Below are 22,312 nucleotides of genomic sequence, written 5' to 3' on the forward strand. Positions count from 1 at the left end.
ATCAAATTAATAGAAATAAAATGTAATAATTGCATTTTAGTTTGGCAAAATTTACAATGAACATAAACGATGTGTATTGTATTTGGAACTGTTTCTTTGTTACGAAATTATATTTAACACTTGAAGCGATGGCGGTCTATAGCAAACGCATTTAACGCATTTAACGCATTAACCATGATCCGCTTTTGAACACAAATATGTGCCTTATGTATTTGAAATAGTAATGCGCGCGCCAGTGTGCAAAAACTAATATGCACATAACAAGTAAACATCTCTGTAACCCATACAACAAGAAACAGAAGCGAACATGTTTTATTCAAGAATAAAGCTATACTTATTTGATATTAATATTGTAAATAAGCCCAACATTGCTCCTGCTCGATATGGTGACACAATCATAAGAATAGCGATAACAATCTTTTAAAAGCAGCATATCAGTTTAGCAACATATAATAATATATGCACTGTATCTGAATGCGTTGCAAAAAATATTGTTATGTCTTAACTAACAAAAAAGTCACAGATTTAAAGTTTAAACAATAATTTGCATCTTAGTATGTGTAATACATAAACACATACAAAATTTGATATGTGACGAAATCCGTTCTGTATCCAAATATCAATTATATCCAGTTTTAATTATAAGTATCCATGCAACCCGTACAAGCAATCGATTAAAAATATATTATATGTATATCCAAGTAATGCATGTTATTACCGGTACATGTACTCGTGTTAAGCTTACCTGTTTAAAAATAAAGAGTACACAATGTGTGAGATTTTACTGAAGTCATCGAAATTTTACTTCAAACGCTCTCGAGTTCGTTTCCTGGGACTAGAACCAGTATTTGGTGTCTATTGGGGAGATCTTAAGAAGGCTCCCACAGTTGTGATCGAACCCGTGACCTCCCGGTCGCTAGGCGGACACCATACGCCACGGCGACCCTAAATTTGATCTCTCTTTTAGCAAACTTATAATCCGTGTATGCTTAGAAAATCCAGGCTACGATTAATATGCATGACCATATCGATATGAATGCAAATATTATTCTTTTGAAACTTTACCTGTGTCTTCAATGTCTTTATGTAAGCCCACTGGTCAATCGGACCAGACAAACGCACGTTTATATCTCACTTACTCCCGCCTGAATCTAGTCATAATTGCAAAAATGCAAGGAAAGATAATAATCAACTAAATCATGATCGTTTTAAAATACCGTTCTAGATAACTTAGTCGGTCCAGTTGATTGATTGGTCATTATGGATTGTTTTGGACTCGAACTTTAAAGTTAGCTCGTATGTATTTGTCTTTATGTTTGTTAAATACAGGCACCATTGTTTACAATTCAAAATGTTAATTTTTAAAAAGAATTTACGAATGCTCCAATATAACGATTTCATAGCATAAGCAAGTAAACACTCACTAGAGTAAACCATGCCATGTCTTATAAATTGTAACCTTAAATAACGGTCAAAGTGAAGTTTTATTGTATGGACCAATTATTGATGGACAGGCAACAGCGGTGTAAGCCCTGTCAGTACAATACTTAGCTGCAAAATTTTCTTAAATGCGATACACATAAGGTCAAAGTCAACATGATTTTTTTATTATATGGGTGGCTTTCGAGATGTCTATAAGCAACAAATGTAACGACTCGTAACAATAATCGATTGATGCTGATTTTACAAAACAGTAAAATCTCCCTTACCTTTATAAGTTGAAGTCCAAATTTGAACAAGCCGAGTCGAAAATGAGATCAGATAATCGAATATGTCTGGATTGGACATGTTAATAATAACAACGGCGTTATGGTCATTTAAAATAATTGTTTAGGTTATAATAGTTATAGAAAGGAGTGTTGGTGTTATAAAAATGGTAAAATATACTTAACCTGTTGCTGGCGGATGGGCGGAGAAGGGTAAAGACGGGCAGTATATATCTGTACGTCTCTAACATGTATGCCGGTTTCATATAAAACCACAACACTATTGTTTACTTAACACCGTTTGTTAGGTATTCTGAATTAATGCGGTAAGCGTATTTTGTCATTTGTTGTTCGGTGTTGTTAAATTAAGATAACGACATCATAACTTGTATATAATAAATACTACAGATTTTGAAGTTCTTACAAGAGCACCAATAGTTTGTTTCATTTTTATTAAATCATAAAATACATTTCAATGAACTGTTCAGCCAACTAGCACGTCAGTAAAGATGTGAAAGATGTTCGGTGGCTTGGAAGTGACGTCTGAAAGAATTATCATTCATTTAAGACAAAATCAAATCTACAAACACATTTAAATATGTGACAACCATACAAGTATCATCCATTAAACAAGTATGCGATCAACAAGAAATAAAGTGAAGGAAGCAAAGGACATAAAAAGCAGGAGGAGAATGACGACTTACATTAAATACAAAAATCTCGTGCAATATGTTGTAATATTACTTTATAAATGTTTCTACATATGCATTTGTATATAAAAAATATAAAAGGTTATTAGTGTAAAGGAGTATTACATGGTTTTACATTTTATTGTATAATAACGAGACCAGCATGTGCTGAAACTAGACAAAGTATTACAATACAAGTGCTAGTGCATGTGCTGAAACTAGACTAAGTATTACAATACAAGTGCTAATTTTGAGAAAAATAAATTTAGTTAAACTTTTTTTCAAGTGTATAGAGATTTTTAACAGAAAGATATTTAAAATAGTACAACAAATGATGGTAAGTTTATTGATAATAAACAAATCAATGACCTAAGTTAAGCGCACAACGCTCCAAGTTCGACTACTTTTAAAATCAAGCTTTCAATTTAATTGTGAGCCACAGTAATGTTTTTGTTAAGCGTTAATATTGAACTTTAATATAATTTATAGCATTTTCCACATTTGGCTATGCATTTGTGTTTTCAAGAAGTTTTGTTTTGAACAAGGCAACGGTGATTCCCATTGTACCCAATCGTCTCTTTATTGCATTGTTAGAACGAACATGCTGGTGAGTTAATTTCATTTTAAATAACAAGTTATTTGTTTCAAGTATACTGAGAATTTGCATATTGAAATCATGATAACTGAGCATCTTGGCGTTTTTAAATGAGATGAAGAAACGCTCGTAAGGTCGTTCTCACTGAATTGTTAACGTGTTTTCATGGCAACTTTTGTTATACATGTATATAGAATATTGTCTGTCCTATATAAAGCTTTGATAATGTGTGTTCATATTGTAATACAAATAAAAATGATAGTTAAAAAATATTTTTAAATGCACTTTTACTGTCTGTTATAATGTGCCGATAATGTAACTATGGTGAAAACAATATTTTGTGAAAAAAATGTGTTATTTTGTGAAAAAATTGCAATAAAAAGTATTGAAATACACTCTGAGAGTATTTCTCATTTGTGTTTATGCATAAATAACTCATTTAGAACCCATTAACATATTAATAGTTTGACTACCGTGCGAGTTGACTAAGGTACGAGTTGATTTCCGTGCGAGATGACCAAACAACGTGCGAGTTGACTACCGTGCGAGTTGACTTAGGCACGAGTTGACTGTAAACCTTTTGAATGGCAATCGGGAACCCTCGGACAATTCCGCCATAACGGCGATCGTCTCTCGGGTGTATTTGGTGGAAAGATATGTCTAACGCCTCTAGGCGGAAGATATTACACCGAAAATATAGTTAGGGTTACACACCAATACATTTGCACTAAATTAACCGATAATTAGATATAGAAGGACCAATATCTCTGAGGAGTAAAATAATATAATATTTATTTCTGTTATTGCTCGATTGAATTTGAAAAACGATTCTTTCTGTGCATTTAATGATGGCAACCATACAGTACTTCTAGCATATATTTTTTATATTTTAGCCTAGGAAACTTAATTCCAGATGTTGTTATTCCGGTCAAGCAACTAGCTTTTTAAAGCCTTAAACAATCCAGTGCCATTAAAATTAGCGACAGTGTAACAGTGTTCAGTTTGGTAATTATCATTTATTAAGGCATAACTTAGCTCTTGGAAATGAATTTGATTCAGAATGGCCTCTCAAAAGAAGACATACTGTAGTGGACATGTTAAAACTCAGCAGTGGTGTTGTTTATATATATATATTTTTTTCTTTTAAGAAAATTTAAGATACATATCACAGACATGCCCATGGTTTTGGGCCCGTACTCTTTCGCTGGGCAACCAAACTACTATATATGGTCGACCGTGCAGGCAACAAAATTGTTACAATTGTAAAAAGCTAGTTTCCATCCCTGACTGCCATTACTGACATGAAGTAATTTAACTGTAAAATGTCTGGCAACACACTGTTCTAAAGAAAAATAATCAAAAAACACTAATATAATATATCAGTGTTAAGGCATTATGAAATTTATAAGGGTGTGACAAGTAACAAGAACCATACACATTTATATCACAGAACATCTGAGTTCTACAATTACTGGATATATATGTTGAAATATAAAAGAATATAGAAAAGTAGAAATAAAGACAAAACAACCAGTTAATAAAATTAAGATCTATGCAGTTGTTGGCAATAAACGAACAATTACCATTCTAAACTTTGAATTTTGAAAGTGTTGATACTTGTATGTAAATCAGATCATAAGAACTTTTTTCCCAGTCACTTTGAGCTATTTAAGTGCCCAAAACTTACACTCAGTAAATTTGTAAAACGAACTTATATGTGCTTACAAAAAGACATATTAAAAATCCTTTCAAGATCACATATCACCAATAAGTATTGGAATGAACGTGGTGGTGGATATAATGGATCAGCCCTGTTTTAGCCTTAAGTGTAAATTGGTTATTCCAATACTGTGGAAACACAGATAGCACCTTTAAACCAATTAAGAATACAGTTTTTTATGCTCCCGTCAGGGTGGCATATAGATTTTAACTGTCTGCCAGTCCGTCTGTCTGTCAGGCTGTCCTTCCGTCCAACAACTTTAACATTGCCCATAACTTTTGCAATATTGAATATAGCAACTTGAGATTCGGCATGCATGTGTATCTCATGGAGCTGCACATTTTGAGTGGTGAAAGGTCAAGGTCAATTTTCAAGGTCAAATATATAACTTTAAAGCGGCGCAATAGGGGGCATTGTGTTTCTGACAAACACATCTCTTGTTTTTAAATGAAAAAACACAGACATTGTTGGAATTTGCCTCATTTTAGGCATCGCTTATACATTTTAAAACTCAATTTTCAACACTTTAAAACAACTTTTTTTAAAGGCAACAGCAAATGCTCCTCCATCCCCTATGCACGCTAAACAAAGAATCAGTTTTTTATAAGAATGTTTCAAAATGGGCAAGTAAGGGGCAATACTGTCAAAATGCCCTTTAACAACTCTTGTGACATGCGGCTGTAGTCTATTTTCTCTGTAGATTTTATTTTACAGCGAAACACATAATCTCATCATCATAAATGTATAGCCTAGAATTCATTTTATACTATATAAATATGTTCTGAGGTCTTATTTATACAAAATAACCTGGATATTTATGAAAAAACACCATCTCGCTGTAAAGAGACAAGGCATTTGTTCACCTGCATTATATTCAGTAAATTGCAAGCAACAAACATGAAAAATTCAGTACCCCAGTCATCGAGTTAAGAATTCAACTTTGCTTAAGTAATAATGCATCAAAGTTATGACAAATGCTAAAGTTTTCGGACGGACGGACTGACTGACGGATAGACGGTTAAAAAACTATATGCCACCCTTCAGGGGCATAAAAAGTTTATATTTTTACCAAAATGGGATCTTAAAATTCCCAAGTGAAGGTTTCAAAAAACAAGAGCTGTCACCATAGGATGACATATGCCCACCTATGAACGCTTTGCTAGAAGTTATGAGCATTTTTCGAAACCTTAACGCAGATTTTGAAAACTAAACGCAGACCCTAAGTTTAATGTCAATTTCACAAGGGTCAAAATTTTGTGCGTAAGAAAAGGCCTTGTCCATGTACACATGCATACCAAATATGAAGGTTATATCTCAAGGGACATAGAAGTTATGAGCATTTTTCGAAACCTAAACGCAGATTTTAAAACTTAAACGTGGACCCAAAGTTCAAGGTCAAGGTCACAGGGGTCAAAATTTGTGTGCGTATGGAAAGGCCTTGTCCATATTCACATGCATACCAAATATGAAGGTTATATCTCAAGGGACATAGAAGTTATGAGCATTTATCGAAACATAAACGCAAAAGTGTGGCGGAAGGACAGACAGACGGGCAGACAGTACAATCACTATATGCCCACCTTTGGTGGCATAAAAATATTAATTTATTAATTGTACCAACAAATTACAAGTTGAACTTATTTGGAGCAAATTAACACAAATAATATGCAAGTGGGAAAATATGGATACATGAGTTAAAGCACTAAGCTTTAAAGTTCTTTGATAGTTGTTTTTAGGGAAGCCTCTTACAAATTTTACCAATTAAATAGATCGAATTATAATTGTTTTTATTAGTGCCTGATAGAAATTTTTCTTTAAATAATTGAGATCATTGAAATTTTAGTAAAATCACATTCATTTGATGAGATAAGCACATTCTGTTGTTGAAAAATAAATAACACTTTAATGACTTACCATAGTAAAATAACATTGTTTTTAGGGAAGCCTCTTACAAATTTTACCAATTAAATAGATCGAATTATAATTGTTTTATTAGTGCCTGATAGAAATTTTTCTTTAAATAATTGAGATCATTGAAATTTTAGTAAAATCACATTCATTTGATGAGATAAGCACATTCTGTTGTTGAAAAATAAATAACACTTTAATGACTTACCATAGTAAAATAAAGAAGCATATAATCTGTTGCAGGTCATAAAATGTAAAACTGATGTTGAAGAAGCTAAAAATATATTTTACACTGTCAACACTGATAATTTCCAAATAAAAAAATAAAATGAAATTCCCTACCTACCTACCAACCCTAGTTTTGGGGGGCAAATTTAAATATAATAAATATTATTGAGTTAAATTATTAAAATATCAATATGTTTTGATAACATTTGCTAATTATATTATTAATAATAAAATGATTTGCAAGAAAAGTGCAATTCTGTTGTAATTAGTCTAAATTAGCTATTAGTAAAAATGAAAATATCAGTGGCATCCAATAATTTGATTATATACATATGAATCCATAAAAAAATTGACAGTTACATAGTTTATTTATTTATCATATTTAACTCTTACACTGAAAACATTTTTTGAAATTAATATAAATGTTATTTTACCATTTCTCAATTCACAAATTGACCCTAGTTAATTGGATTAAGAACAACAAATAACTACAGTTCCACAACCCAGCCCAAGTTTAATCAAAATTAAATAATTCATCAATTGATCCTATTCAATTGGAATAAAAACAACAACATGTATAAGATACTCAGTAAGATTTTGAGAATATTCCATTTATTTCACTAGTATTATTATAACAACATGCACTTACTAATGATTAACATGCATTCCTTAAACAGTTTTACACGAAAAAATGAATTCTTAATCCAAAGAAAACAAGGTGCTTCCTAGATAAAGTTAATTAAAGATTCCATAAGCAAAATAATCAGTTTGATAATAAATCAAGATTATACTTCAAACAAACAGTTATAAATTTATGGGGGAGGGGGGACGTCAGCACTAAAACTAAAATGGGGGAAGGAAAACGTCTGTGGAGGAAACGTTGTGGGGGGATGTCTGTGGAGGAAACATCTTGGGGGATGGGGGGTAATGTCTGGAATTCCTGCTTAGGGCAAAAAAAAATTAATGTGCCTTTAGAAGAAATAATTGAAGGAAAGTATTCATTGGTGTATGCCCATCCAGAAGCATTTCTGAGCACAACAATTGGAATAGCAATATTGAGTGCAATTGAAAGAGACAAAACTGTTTCATGCACTGCTGTTGATGAAGCCTACATGATCCTTGCGTGGTAACTTTCACAATTTTATACTTATTTTATACTCTATAATCTAGCTTTTTGTCATAAAATGAGAGGTTTCATTATCCAGCAGGTTTCTTGTTTGAACCTCATAAATTTTCTTATACCCAAGTCCCATCATATAATCATCATCACAATCAGCAGCAGCATTATCATATGAATCATCATCATCATTAGCAGCTGCAAAATTATGTAGTATGACCAGAATTCAATACAAATACAAACACAACCACTACATCTACTACTACTGCTACTACTACAAATTAATTCACTACTACTACAACATGAACAACAACAACAACTACTACTACTTCTATTTAACTTCTACTACTACTACTACTACTACTTGGTACACCAGTACTTGGTGTCCATGGAGAAATAATGACAACACTCCCAGAGTATGGATCAAACCCACTCATTCCCAATCCTCTACACCACAGTGACCATAATTAAATATTTGACGCCATGTGCAACATAATTCACCTTTATATTACAAAACAAGCGATGTGTTTGTGAAACACTATGTCCCCATATATTTGACCTTTGACCTTGAAGGATGACCTTGACCTTTCACCACTCAACATGTGCAGCTCAATGAGATACTCATGCATGCCAAATATCAAGTTGCTATCTTCAATATTGCAAAAGAAATGGCAAATGTTAAAGTTGGAGCAAACAAACACACAAACCAACCAACCAACCAATCAACCAACAGACAGGGCAAAAACAATATGTCCCCCACTATAAGTGGTGGGGGACATTAAAAAGTAAAATACACTGTTCATGTATCTTTTTATTTATACATGCATCAACTATTCTGGTTATGAATACATTTTTTTTAATTATATAAAAAAATGAGCATATAAATTAAATTGAAAACATACAATATTATGTCAAGAGAAATAAAGCTGTAAAAATCTCACCAGTTTTACTTTGATGTTGCGATTAGCACATTCAGCATTTTCAGTATCTACTGATGATTAAATATATGAAAATGCCAAATGTACAAGATACCATGACGTACTCCTACAAAAGTTGAATCCTTCGGACTCCATTTTATTTCATCCCAGTCCCTGAATAATCCTCTCACACATTACATGTAAGTTTCCTTGCAATGTTCACAGTGTTTTATTTTGAATCGTTAAAGTCCTCAAAATTCAGCAGGTTTTAAATTTATGATTTCAAAGATAACAGTCATTGCAACGTGTTTAGTGAATATTACAACAATAGACTGGCATTAAATTCGGCTCCTTTTGAAGCACAAACTGAATCCAAGAATATATTAAAGCTGACCCAGTTTGATGGAGCCTGTTTTTTATAATAATTAATTACCATTTTTCACTTCCGTGTTTATTATGATTACCAGCGCCATGCTGGAAATAGTTTGTTTCTCACAATGCTTAGCGCTCATTTGCACAGATCTGAAAGATCTTTTGTTGACACATTGCCATTAACTGGACTCGATCCACTGACCCTTGGAGTAAAGGCAAGTGCTAAAACCAATGGGCCATCAGTGCTCACATAGTCAGTGGTTTATTTTATACTTTATATAAGCAATCCTTGTAATGTCACAAAATCAAACTATAACAAAAGAACTCCCCAAATTATTTTTGTCATTCAATGCTATATTCATAAATGTACATGTAAACATTGGATCTTAAAAGCACCAATAAAAAACAAGAATAAAATTTAAAAAGTAACCCTCAACTGGGCTCGAACAATTGACCCCTGGAGGTCAAAGTCTACCGCTTAGACCACTCGGCCATCCATGCTCATACAATGAGTGATGTATTTTATACTTTATGAAAGCAATCCTCGTAGCGTCACAAAATATAACGAAAACAGTCGATTTAAAACAAAGACCTATAGATTACACAGATTGGAAACTTCGTGCCTCATCGGGCTTTCTCGCGGTGGGGTCAGTGGTAGAGAAACTGATAAGAACACTTAGATCAGCAGACGATTTATTCCATAAATCAATCGGAAGGGTCCGGAGATAGCCGGTGAATCACGTTTGCGTTAAGATAGCGACTCGTCAGTAGCAACGGCTACGAGTATCGAGCAAAGTTATGCAAAAATGTTACGGCGGCTGTACCTTGGTCAATAATGATCCGATTTTTATAAAATAAAGTTTCATACAAACATGAGTAATAATGCTTTTATAGAATCTCGATTTTATTTACCTACAATACGAATTTATAATGCCGCGATCGTTGAAGAAATAGCGCTATAAGAATTTCTAAATCGCGGCGAGAATGCCGTTGAATATTTTATTTGAAAGGCTTTTGCTGATAAAATATTCTTGTATAAATTTTAATTTCAAACATTTAAAACCTTATAAAATAATATTATTTCAAAACGGATAGATAAATGTGGACGCATAGATCTAGGTCTCTTATAAAAACAACATTACAGTATAATAAATGCTATGATCGTTCGATCCAAAAACGGTTTAAGTTAGACTTATTTCAATATTGATTCTGTAGATTTTTTCAATTTTTTTAATTTTCTATTTTTTATTTAGATCTTGTTCATGAGTTATAGGTTTTTAAAGTTATGTTTGTAATCCAGTTTTTTTCTATTGGTAATTAATAAAAGCTTTAAGTGTCATGGACAAGATTTCGCGAAAAGAAAAAATCAAACATTTCACGCGCGTGTTAATTGTCGGATCAATTAGCGAACTGAAGAAGATGTTTTGTTTGTTTTTTCTTTAATCTTGAGAATATTTTAAAAGAAGGCATCCTTACTTCAAATATCAGTTTACGTTGTTGATTGATTGTAATAGTACGTTATAAACACGATGAAATGCTGTATAAAAGAGAACTGTTTAAAAAAAGGTTAATGTTTGTGGTTTTTATAGTCATCTCACAGCTATCTGTTAAAATATGTTTGTATATTAACTTGCATGTGTAACATCGACAGGAAAACTGGTAATACTAATAGAAGAAGATATGTTATGAGAATTTAAATCCATACTTTCATCTAGGTTTTTTTATTCATACCAAGATTAACATATAACCAAGAATAAAAATCTTATTTCTTCAATTTGAGGTGAAAAATGACAAAGTTTTTCACAACGAACCAAAGCACGTTTGACGACAGGTGTGTACAATAGGGTAAAAGAGCTTAAAATTGTACCAACTCTGTACAAGGCTAAAATCCTTTAAAATGAACATTTTCCTCCAGTTTAGTTAGTTCATACCTAGATTAACATATCACCAAGCATTAAAATCTGACTTAATCTATTTGGGATGAAAAATAAAAAAGTTTATAAAAAAAGAACAAAAACACGTTTGACAGCAATCGTGTACAACAGATGAAAAGAGCTTAAAATTGTACCAACATTGAATAAGGCCAAATCCTTTAAATTGAATATTTTTTCTAGGTTTTTAAATCTTTACTTAGATTGACATCTCGCCTAGCATACAAAACTTACCTCAACGATATGGGATGAGAAATAAAAAAAGTTTTTCAAAAAGAAACAAACCACGTTGGCGACAGGTGTTAAAAATGATTGAATGAAATAACAGTATAAAATTGTTCACATTGTACAAAGTCAAAATCCATTAAAAAATGCCTCATTTCCGTCTAATTTTTTATCAATCATACCTAGATTAACATCTCATCTAGCATAACAATCTTACTTAATCAATCTTTGATGAGAAGTGAAGAAGTTTAAAAAAAATCCTTTGGGCCTTTCAATTTTTCAAAAATTATCGAAAATGAACGAATCCAGTGTTCTCTTTCAAAATCCGATTCATTCATAATTAATTAGAATAATAACTACCAAAACCTGAAGCATAATAAACAACGTAAATAAAAACTTATTTTTATTTACACAAAAAATATTCAATACGTCAAATATTCACGATTAATTACGAAGAATAATTGATTGCTTTATAACAAAATGGCCGACAGAAGCTGGAACATTGAAGAATCTACACGTACACCGGCATCTCCAAAATCAAAGTCACGTGACTCGCGTCCGCCGTTAGATTTTATCGCATATCGCTATCGCGAAGACGAGAGTTTCCAATCTGTGTAATCTATAGGTCTTTGTTTAAAATTAATTAAATGTCAATACTGGCATCTTTAAAAAATTTACAATTTTGTAATTATGTTGTGGGAATTCACAGATCTACACTTATTATTATTTAAGGAATGTAATCTTGAAACAGACGAGCTGCAAAAAAACACATTTTAATTTTTCTTCCTTACGTCGGGTTTGAACCGATGGGGCCGCAATCTTGTTTTCAAAAGTAGTTCCAAATCCAATATGACGGCCGACTTCGTACATCAGAGAGACGGTGTGGTGTAGCCCACTTTCCGAAGCGTTCAGATTGTTTGAATGGGTGTATACACTTCCTTTCATTGACGCTGGGACAACGGTCTTCCTTCGCAAATAACAAATTTTCTTCTGTGCAGAAATATGACTATTCTGTTCTCAAATAGATCTATTAAATATAACAAAAAGCCCACTGTACGGAGCTATTACTTTTGGGTATACAGTCATGTTAGTATACTGGTAATTTTTGTTGAAGCTAACCAACATCTACGGTATTGTCTATTCAGCTCAGCCGTAAGCAAGCATTTATTACATGCTTTAACTCTTGGATTATTTAGGAACATAATCCGTAGACCGCTTTGAGAATGACACAGGGAAAGCGATTTAAGGTCAAATAGTTATAATTTAAAAATTAAACGAGACTTAGTTACCGTGTAAGGTAAAGTTGAATTGCAATTCTATTAGTCATAGAATTACGGCGTGATTAAATGAGATTGTACAAGCCGCGCATGCGCATCAGTCTTTAAAGCAAAAATTATTGCATTAATCTCTTTATTTTATAGGCAAGTATGAAGTATAAATACTGCACATTTATAATAAGCTGGGTGGGGAGGGAGGCATTGAATCCCTCCGTAATTCTATGAGTAAAAGAATTACAATTCAACTTCACCTTACACGGTAAGTCTCGTTTAATTTTTTAATTCTATACTGTCATAATTACTTCGGCATTAAATGAGAATTGAAAGCTTGAATGCAAGAAATTTTGGAAAGAATATTCAAGTCTCTAACACTTAAGGACTGCCCTGCTAAAGGAATCCTTAGGTTGAACATCCGTCTGGTAGAACTTAGAAAATGTACCAACATTGGACCATCCTGCAGCATTCATTATCTCATTAATAGGCACTGAACTGATCCTGGCTGTCGTGGAAGCTGCTTCTCGCACACTGTGGGACTTGTACATTGATGTGTCAATACCAGCCCTGACCACAACTGTCCGAATCCATCTGCTGGTGGTATCTCTAGATACTGACGTATAAGGTTTCACATTACTTATGAGAAGCCTTTTTGATTTACTGTGTTTATGCCCCCGGTAGGGTGGCATATAGCAGTTAAACTGTCCGTCAGTCAGTATGTCTGTATGTGTGTATGTGTGTATGTCAGTCTGTCCGTTCGTCCGAAAAAAAACTTTAACATTGGCCATCACTTTTCACTTTTGAAGAGAGCAACTTGATATTTGGCATGCATGTGTTTCTCATGGAGCTGAACATTTTGAGTGGTGAAAGGTGAAGGTGAAGGTCATCCTTCAAGGTCAAATGTCAAATATATGGCGTCCGTCCGTCCGAAAACTTTAACATTGGCCATTTCTTTTCAATATTGAAGATAGCAACTTGATATTTGGCATGCATGTGTATCTCGTGAAGCTGCACATTTTGAGTGGTGGAGGTTCAAGGTCAAGGTCATCCTTCAAGGTCAAATGTCAAATATATGGCGTCTGTCCGTCCGAAAACATTAACATTGGCCATAACTTTTTCAATATTGAAGCTAGCAACTTGATAATTGTCATGCATGTGTATCTCATGAAGCTGCACATTTGAGTGGTGGAAGTTCAAGGTCAAGGTCAGCCTTTAAGGTCAAAGGTCAAAGGTCAACAACAAAAAATCAAAGCGGCGTTCTCATGAAGCTGCACAATTTGAGTGGAGGAAGTTCAAGGTCAAGGTCATCCTTCAAGGTCAAGGTCATCCTTCCAGGTCAAAGAAAAAATCAAAGCGGCGTTATCATGAAGCTGCACATTTTGAGTGGTGGAAGTTCAAGGTCAAGGTCATCCTTCAAGGTCAAGGTCATAGGTAAAAAAAAATTCAAAGCGGTGTTCTCATGAAGCTGCATATTTTGAGTGGTGGAAGTTCAATGCCAAGGTCATCCTTCAAGGTCAAAGGTAAAAAAAAATTCAAAGCGGCGCAATAGGGGGCATTGTGTTTCTGACAAACACATCTCTTGTTCCTTACAGTTTTAGTTCTGCTTATATATTCTTTCATTACTGTATAAATACAAAGCATCCTGTCTGGAGGGTATGCTAGTAATTCAATATATGAAACTGCACATGATGGACAACTTTGCTTCAAGAGGTCGTCAAAATACAGAACAACTTTGAACTGAACTTCTGAACATCAACAATTGACAAATACTGAAATGTTTGTACTCTGGCCGCATGTTTTAATTCAATCAACATTGTAAGTTCTAAAGTAAGATCTTTTCATGATAGCAACTTTACAGGAGATAGCGTCTTGAGATAGCACAATACTATGTTAACATACAATGTTCTGATATTTTAATTTTGGAGGTCGCAAATTGAAGACTCCCTTTAAGAACTTCACAAATGTGGGATGCGAACCGGCTGGATACTTATCAATTCTTAAATCAATGGAGGATAAATCCGAACGCGCTGTATTTATGGCACTGTAACTGTAGTCTTTATCAAAAGTTCTGTCAAAAATCTACAAAATCTTTCACAGAAGCCGAAACTGAAGAAAATTGTTCCCTACTACAGTATGAAAACCATTTTTTTTTAAATAACACTGATCTTGATGTCTCGCCAAGAACACATGAGAATTCTGGTAGAGTTTTTAGAAAATCCATGTTCTCTGAAGTGATGCCGGATCTGCATGCCATCAATGCGAGTTTCTGTGAAAATGGGTGGTCCCTTTTGGAATGTGGAAGATGAAGAATACGATTCACTTTTGGAAGAATAATAGAAATGTCCACTAATGTTCTTATAAGAATCAGAAACCACTGCTGAGTTGACCAAATCGGAGCTTTTACAATGTCTCTTGCTCTGTCCATCTGTAATTTCTGAACAATGCGGCCGAGCAAACTGAGAGGACAAAACTATATATGCTGTCAAAATCTGACCAATCAATGTTGAAACAATCAATAAACTTTGCTCCTGGATCTGGTTTCCAGGAGCAAAACACTGACATTTTTGCATTTAATCCGTAGGCAAATAGATCAATGGAGGGCTCTCCCCAAAGTTTACAAAGTGTTCTAAATATATCTGAATCAAATGACCATTCTATCTCATCCTGTGATTTTCTTGATGGATCATCAGCTAAATTTGACACGCCTAGATATGCGAACAAGCAAACCATATATTGTTGTCAATACAAATCTGCCAAATTTCTTAAGCAACATTGTTGCAATCCTCCAAATTCAGAGATATAACTCACTGCTGGTGAATTATCTGACTGAACCAGGACATGCTTATCTTTTAGAAATTGTTACAAAATAGTAATGGCTATTTTTATTGCCAGCAGTTCTAAAACATTAATGTGCAATAAACATTCATAAACTGACCATCGGCCATTAACTTTTTGATTCTCAAACACATAGCCCCAACCATGAGATGAAGCATCAGTCTGATTTGTAACTTGTGGGTTACCATGACATATTTTCCTGTGTTGCAAGTGAAACTTTTCAATCCACCAAAACAAATCATCCTTCACTCCGTCAGTGATCACCATCTCAAAATCATAATTGCCATGACTAGCTTTTAAAGCAATAATTTTCAGTTTTTCTAGTTCCCGATAGTGCAACTGCCCAAGCTTAACGGCCGAAAATGAGGCAACTAAAAACCCAATGACCTGAGCTACTTTACGAATGGTAGCTCTTTGTTTGCTTGCGTAGAATTTGCATTCGTTCAAAATTCTTTTCATTTCATCTGGTAAATAAACAATCATTCGTTCGGAGTCTATTACGTTTTCTAAAAATGTCAATGTTGTTGAAGGAATGAAAACTGATTTGTCCTTCATTTATGACAAAACCAACTTTTGTCATCAATGACTTGGTGTTTTTACATTAGTCACACATTCATCAAGTATCTCACCACAGAGCAAACTGTCATCGATAAAACTATAGTTTATATGCCCAATATTTCTCAATTTGGAGTAAACATGTCTCATATGCTTACTGAATTTTATGTTTCCAAATAAATCTGAGGAAGATTTGAATGCTCCTCTGCTATTGGAGCGCAGTAGTATGCATTTTTTAAGCCAATCGAGGCCATGTACATGTCTCGTTTGATCAATTAAGTGCTTGTTCAAATGTTTCCATTTTAAAATGATGATATGGAATATAAGAGTGTTCAACTGTTTCAAGTTTAATATCATAGGATATTTACTATTTTTTCTTTGATCTGAGAAATATGGGAAATATAAATTGATTTTCATGTGGTGGTACATCAACAATGACACCGAGTGTCAATAGTTTATAAATTTCTTTCTCAATAGAATTGAACTTATATTGAAAGAAATGATGTGATTTGATGGACAGTGTCTACATAAAAAGAATCATCTAGCTCAATTTGACAATGTTTAATCATGTCTAAAATGTTGGGGCCACTAGTCAACTTTCCCCATTCATGTACATAATGTTTTAATCTACCCGCAAACAAAAAAGTGTCAGCACTCACCTGCTTTACTGTTTGTGATTCATTTTGCTTGATCTCCGTCTGGGGAAGTTTTTTTGGCTCCTGGTATGAGCGTTCTTAGAAGCCATATGAATGGTATCTACCAGTCAATGTGCCTCTGTATGCATCCTTGCATTTGCCTCGGAACCTTGGCCCTCGCGGGTAAGGCCTGCATCGATAATCGATAACTGTCACGGTAGTTGCGGTTAATTTTATTAGAGATTTTGGCAGTATCTTCAATCTCATTTTCCGTCTTATTGACATCGTCCCTGAATAAGTAACTTGTGAAGGGCAGAGTGTGATTGCACAAGTGGGCATATTCTTCTTTTAACTCCGGCTTCACTATGTCACGCCTAGCTCATTGAATTTGACGGTTTGTATGTCCAAGTAGAGCAAGACTTGAGAAAAATTGTCATCGAGTTCCTTGTATTTTGGATTTTGCAGTGGTGGACATAGCATCAAACACTAATGAATTCATTTTCACTGTGACAAGTTCTTCACAATTCCATGGCCTGGGGTTTTTGTCATCCTTAATCATTTCTGCATACTTTTCATCCTCAATACCATGTCTGAACAAAAACATGACATTTTGGTTTTATTCTTCTTCAACATCAGAGCATGTTGTCTCTTGATTTTTAAACTGACTGGACAGGACAGAAAATCGTGATGCCCGTTCACTAACATGTTTGTCAACTACGACTGGTGTGTCAGTTGTTTTGTCAGATGGAAGTTCCAAAACCTCTTCATCTTCACATTCATCATAATATTCCCCTTAATCATAATTGCCATCACAATTACCATCGTCTTCTAAAGAAGACGGTCCACCACAAACGGATTATAAAACTCCATCATGCTTAGCAATCGCCCCCTGTAGGCTGGTCATGAATTATTTCATTTCTCTTCGCATCAAATCAATGTTAGTTCCATCCGGGGTTTTGGTGGACCCGCTATTTCAGAAGAGGGTTTTGGTGAACAGTTTTTTTTTAGAAGAAGACGCAATGGCCTTTCCCATCGTTGAGGATGACTTAGCTTTCTTATTTTCATCCTTCGCACTATCAACTGTACATGCCGTAGTGGGTGGGGTAACCTTCCCTGACAAAGTAGCTTTATTATCCATATTTGCGACGATGCGTAAATCGATATACTAATTACGCTATTGTACAAAAAGCTGTGTATACAAGCGTTGAAAATGATTAATAAAAACGTTGCAGTATTAGAAAAAGGAACGATTAAAAATGGCGACGTCTGCGCCATACGTCGGTAGTACACTGATGCGCATGCGAGGCGGGTACAATCTCATTTAATGCCGATGTAATTATGACATTATGTTAAAGAATAGTTGTTATGCTAGTTATAATAGTTGGTATGTTTAGAATTCATGATCGTTGCATGGGAGTTTTTAAAAATAACCATAATTATATTATGATCTGTATTGTTGCGTCTATATTTGCCATACGAATTAAAATTTATGGGGGGAGTCATCATGTATAAAACATATGCATATATTTTGTTGATAATGATACACAAATGAGCTTGACATGTTAATGCAGTAACAAAATATACCGCCAGAAAATGTATATAAACGAAACTATATACAACTTGTTGACACAATTCTTCCATGTACAAGGGGCGCAACGATTAAACGGACATCGCAGCTGAATGGTAGAATTATGGTTCTTCATTTTCACATGTTCTAAAAAATTTATCTGTTTGCATTATTTTATTTATAAAAATAAGAAAATAATATTTAATTTACCCATCTATTTCTAAACAGCAGATGAAGCATTATCAAATTACGTCATTTTACATGATAATTGATATTTTTAAACATCAAAAACATCAGAAAACTATCGGATGAAGTTTTGCATTTACATGCTTTTTCTGTGAGTTGAATCTTGTGCTTGTCATTTGTTCGGAAAAAAAAAACTTATAAATAAAACTTCGAAAGAAAATAAATAATGCCAAACATTTCTTTATAAACTTAAATATATCAGTCATAAAATATAATTCCACGAATATTAAAGCGGGACAGCACGATTTTTATGTGTGTTAAATTGTAATATATTGATAAACAATATATTTTTTTTTCCAATAATTGAACAGCCAGTGATCTACTAATATTAAACATTTTATAAAGTGTTTTTATAGAATTTTGGAATAGCTAGTATTTTATATAAAATTGAACCCTCACACCTGTTACATGTCTAAATGAAATATTTTCTTGATATGTACATGAATATTGTCTGTACGGTTTATTTGGATTTCTGTTCTCAAGAACTGTGATTCGTTTATGGAAAGTACATGATTATTGTTTGTATGGTATATTTAGATTTCTATTCTCAAGAACTGTGATTCGATTATAGAAAATAATTTATATTGAATATATTTGATGCGTGTTTTCTTTTTTAAAGCAAATATTACATCTATGAATGTCCTAGTAGTAAAACGCATAATAACTGTTAAGATTTGCCTTTTCAAAGAAAAAAAAATATACGCCTGTTACTAGTATACATGTATAGTCTATTTAATCTATCTGTCTTTAGAGTATCGTGCATTTTTTTTTTTAATAGTACGATTACTTAAATACTGTTTATAATATAAATATTTAAATTGTAGAAATAATGCTCTAAGTGTTAATAGTTCAGCTTTTACACCATGCTACATGGCATCATTTCATTTAAACAATTTTTGTTTTCATTCTATGTTTATATGTTAATAAAATGCGAAGTCTTACTACCTAAATAAATCAATGGCCCCATTTCTATCTTCCTATTTAACACTACCTAGAATAAAATGTTTTTTATAGTTCATTTGGAAGCGGTTAAATGGGCCAATTGAAGATTCCTCACATTATTAAAAAAAGACTGATATAGCTTCATAATTATTGATTCTATAATCTCAGATCATTCTCTTCCTGTCATGGGACCTGCCAACTATTGTACTGAATACATCCAGTACACTTACATATATATTTATTTATGTATGTTTTCTTTTTGTTTTCCATGTTGTTGTTAGTTTTCTTCAAGATACTTTTCCAGTAGTATTACTGTGCTTTATTATTATTACAGGTACACTTTAAAGGCATGGTATACAGATGTTCACATAATTAAAAGTATTCGAACTCTTTATTTACCAAATACAACTTTCCTACTGAAAGTTTAACGCTCATAACTTTGATAGTTTAGTATTAACACATCCGGTGGTTAGTCTAATTCATCTTTTTTTCGGAACTAGATTAACTGACGGCCGGATACAGACTGATTAAAATATGAGATTTACATTCCAAACGTAGATAACTTCTAACAAGTCTCCCTTTATTTAATAAACGCGTGAGTATACGTCAGTCGATCTAAGCACATTTCGTTTTCGTATATTTGGATCGACAAAGAGACGGATGTGAAAAAGTACCTGTGTACATCTGTTATTTTACAGCTTTACCATACAAATCATTTGTTTTTCTTATAGAGCATGTGTCTCTTGATATTAACAATATTTTGTAATTACAATAGCCATATTTATTTAGTTATTATTGTAATCAACGCTTAATAATTCTAACAACATACACACACGCAAAAACGAACACGCAAAAACGCACAAACATATACACGTACGCATGCCCATAACTCACACGCTCGCGCGCACGCAAAGTAAAACCAGCACACGCACACACTCAAACATGCACACACACATGCACGCACGCGCACACACACGTGCGGATACATACGCGATCACACACACACACACACACACACACACACACACACACACACACACACACACACACACACACACACACACACACACACACACACACACACACACACACACACACACACACACACACACACACACACACACACACACACACACACACACACACACACCACACACCACACACACACACACACACACACACACACACACACACACACACACACACACACACACACACACACACACACACACACACACACACACACACACACACACACACACACACACACACACACACACACACACACACACACACACAGTACGTTAGTTGATCGACTCTTTTTTAATTTTTGAATATAAATCTACATCACATGGAAACCAGGATATGTACACTTGTAATGCTATATATTAGGTAGAAAACGAAATTTTTGAATATAAATCTACATCACATGGAAACCAGGACATGTACACTTGTAATGCTATATATTAGGTAGAAAACGACTTTCGCTATACAGTGATTTTTTTTTCAAAGAGTCATCATCCATTGAACGGTGTCATATATACGTGTTGTTTTTTTCAGATCACTACCTACATTTATACGATGTTGACAGAACCGTATTTAATCATCATCCCTTAACATAATATTTGTATTTTGTTTGTACATATAACCTTTTGTGTTGTTTTCTTTTAATCTATGTATGTTTGTTTAAAAGAAAAATCTTCTTACATATGATAATGTTAAGCAGAACACAATGTTTTTCTTTATGAAATAGCTATTTTTGTAACTTGGATGGTGAATTGTTGTGTACAGTGTACTTATCTGACCTTTATTTCTATTTCACTAAAATATCTTTTGAAGAAGAGACAAAAACACTGTCTTTATAATTTAATGCCACCTATTTTTGTCAATGAATGATATAAATATTGCGTCGTTGAACTGTCGCGGTCTATATGGGAGCAAAAACGAAAAGATAAAAAAAAAAGAAAGAAAAGGACTAGCATATTCATGTTTGCTATAAAATTATTATTATTATTATTACTATAAGCTACCATATAATCTACGGTGTTATACATATATACTTTTTGTATCTCAGATCACTAATTCAATTAGTTTGTGTATTTCCAGTGTAAGGAAATGCGCTGTTTATGTCTCTATTGGAGACCAGTCGTTTATTATTGTTATAATCTCACATTTATGATTATTTTTTTTTACTCCTTCTTTTTTATGGAATATTCATCCTTTTGTATCCCTTATTTTTGTTTTCTAATTTTGTTTGTTTGTGTAGACATCTTACTTCTTATAATAGAAACCAACTGGACACGTTTTCAAATAGAAACTACCTGGACAAGCACACATACATTATCGTTTACATCACCCTTTTTTAAATGATCAAGCTATGTACTTTAAATGTAAAAGGGCTAAACAGCAAAGATAAACGCATAAAAATCTTCAAATGGTTAGACGAAAAAAAATATAATGTATGCTTATTACAAGAAAGTCACTTGACACACACTTTAGCGCAAACCTTAAAAAATGAATGGGACGGGGATATCTACATCAGTGGACAATGTACTAATAAACAAGGCATTGCCTTTCTGATAAAAAGTAACATAGGGATCACAGTTGATAATCTTAACGAAATAATAATTGGCAGACTAGCAAGTATAGATATCAAAATACATGAAACAGAACTTACATTAATCAACGTTTACGGTCCCAACATAGATGATCCCGCATTTTACGAAACATTACAATCCTTTATAATTAGTAACCAAGATAAAAATATTATAATCGGCGGTGATTTCAATACTGTCCTGAACCCATTATTAGATAAAAAGAATGGAAACATTTATACTCATCCTAAAAATAGAA

The 22,312-nt window shown here is 33.5% G+C and overlaps 1 protein-coding gene across 1 annotated transcript in view; it reads right to left on the reverse strand.

Annotated features, from left to right (window-relative positions):
• The window catches only part of LOC127870885 (uncharacterized), a 385,033-nt gene that overhangs the window by 243,879 nt on the left and 118,842 nt on the right, over nt 1–22,312 (reverse strand). The gene's annotated exons all lie outside the window — the stretch shown is intronic.

Source organism: Dreissena polymorpha, chromosome 3, assembly GCF_020536995.1.
Source record: "Dreissena polymorpha isolate Duluth1 chromosome 3, UMN_Dpol_1.0, whole genome shotgun sequence".
In the NCBI taxonomy this organism is placed as follows: Eukaryota; Metazoa; Mollusca; class Bivalvia; order Myida; family Dreissenidae; genus Dreissena; species Dreissena polymorpha.